A 2,500-nucleotide genomic window follows, 5' to 3' on the forward strand; every position below is an offset into this window, starting at 1 on the left:
CGAAGATGGGGTCCAGTTCACCAGAAGGTGTGCACAGAGTTATCCTAATGCCGAAAATTCGTATAGGAAAGAGTAGACTAGGAGGGCACGAAGCTACATGCAAGCACATAGCATCGTGGCATCAAACAATGGGGGGCGCGTCACCGTCCGGTAACGCGGAAGAGCCGAGGCCGAGATTGCATGGGACCGGGCGCGGTGCATCTCTTTAATATGCCCATGCAAAAGCCACACGATCGAGGGATCATGGTGACTCTCTTGTCTCGGCTCCACCCGCTGCGCCCCGTCCGCCACCCTTGCCGGAACCGATCCTCCCTTCTCTCTGAATCGTCCAATTAAGGACCGATTCACCGCAGGGAGAGAGGGGAGAAGAGGAGAGGAGAGGTCCTTCTTCTTCAGCTGCTGATGTCCTGTCTCGAGCGCCCATTACAGATATGCAGAAAAGAGCAGGTTATTTATAGATTTTCCTGGCTCTGTTTGCTTCAGTATATGGCATTTTGGGTGAAGGATCCCCCGGTCGATGAAGCCTAACATGTATAGCTAGACATGTACCTCGGCAGTTCAGATTGCTGACCCCAAGAAGATTTGCTTGTTAAATAGCTTGCAAATATTTTTTCATGTCACCATTCATTCATTAATCTGTACTTTCTGTTTAAATGTTGAATTCAATGTGGTAGTTGAAGTAATTTTTATATAGCTAGCATTGCTAATTTACCTCAATTTTGTTATAGTGAGTGTTAATATTCATATTTGTGATTCATTCTCTGTGTGAGGTCACTCTCGCTTTTACTCTCATTCACTCTCGCTGTAGCACACACGTACACACACAGTTATTGACTCACTCACTCATCCACACAGGACAAAAGACACTGAAACCTTTTCATTAACAGGGTTTGCTGCTGTCTTAGTGCCGGCGTAAAGATCTATGATGTATCTCTTTAGCGGACAATTTTGTCGGTCATGACGAGTGACTCTTACATTTATTTCTTCTCTGTGTCACGGCAATTAGTTCAAGTAAATCCTCGTGGATTGCCGTTGTCATTTCCCTTATCTATTCTCATATCTATCAGAGACGGTTGGTAGGTCAAGCCAGGTCCATGCAGATCGCTACTGACGTCTCCCTCTCCTATTTTTTTCTTCATCTTTGTGAAAATAAAACACAAAATGAAAAAAAAGATGAAAACAAATTAAAAACCAAAATAAAAAACTGCAAATTTATATAAATAACAGGTTAGTGGTTAACACCCCCTCTTCTCTGTTGCCCTTCTTTTTCTCTTCTTTTTACCCAAAATTAAAAACCGCAAATTTATATAAATAACCGGTTATTGGTTAACACCCCCTCTTCTCTGTTGCCCTTCTTTTTCTCTTGCTATCTGGCCCTTACATGTATGATCTGGTTCCCCGACTATATATTGCAGTCGGACCGACGATAACCGACATGGCACTGAAGCAAGACCCTGCTGCAGAATCGGTCACCTTAGCATGCTGTGGGGAGTACGTCATCGGATGATCGCCATAGGCCTACGGACCAGGATGTTCATCAGAGCAGGTGTTAAGCCATCCCATGATGTAGTGGACGGGCGCTGCTTGCCAAGACGCCCGTAGATCCAGCGAAGGACCAGGAACTCGCCAGTGCAGGTACCAGTTGCCCCAGGATGCTGTGGATGGGCGACGCCTGGCGGACGCTCGCAGATCCAGTCAACTCCAGGAGCTTGTTACCGCAGGTATCAGCCGCCTGAGATGCCGCCCCCCTGCCCGACACCGTAGATCCAGATGAAGATTTCAAGGACGTGAGGACGAGGAAGCCGCCGAAAAGGACCTGGACGAGATCTGTGAGGACGTGGTGACGAGGACGCCGCCGAGTTAGGCCTGGACGAGAACTACGAGGAAGTCTAGACGAATCCGAAGTCAAGGAGGAGCTGTGTGAGACTTTCGAGGACGGACAGATTACACTGAGGACCAGGAAGAAGAGGACAACAGGGACGAGTAGCCACAAAGATGCACCAGGAAAACGCACAAGAACAAGACGACCAGCCAAGTTCGGTCACCCTTGAGGCAAATATAAGACGCCTCAAGGGCGAGGCGTGAGTAGGTGACAGAGCAATGTATGATGTAGCATATACATAAGTACCAGTGGACCACGTGGCTGTTTACCACTTGGCTCCAAGTCCCAAATAGGAACCATTCACTCAGCGAGAACGTAGATGACGATGTTATCTGACCTTGCTTGACCCGTCAGTTCGTGACCAGAGCTCGACGCGGTAAGGTCGGCCTAGCCCTCCCCCTCCGGGCTGGCTGACCTGACACGTGACCCGCGTTACCCATATTTAGACATCATCTCGTGTGTTTCCATACTGTGTGTCAATCTTATTAATAAGAGTCACGCCGTTATACCAGTATCACTACCCCTGCAAAGCCTTTATAATAGGGTTCTGTACCCAATATAATATGTGTGTGTGTGTGTATATACATATATATATATATATATATATATATATATATA

This window comes from Penaeus monodon, chromosome 43 (genome assembly GCF_015228065.2).
Source record: "Penaeus monodon isolate SGIC_2016 chromosome 43, NSTDA_Pmon_1, whole genome shotgun sequence".
Lineage (NCBI taxonomy): Eukaryota > Metazoa > Arthropoda > Malacostraca > Decapoda > Penaeidae > Penaeus > Penaeus monodon.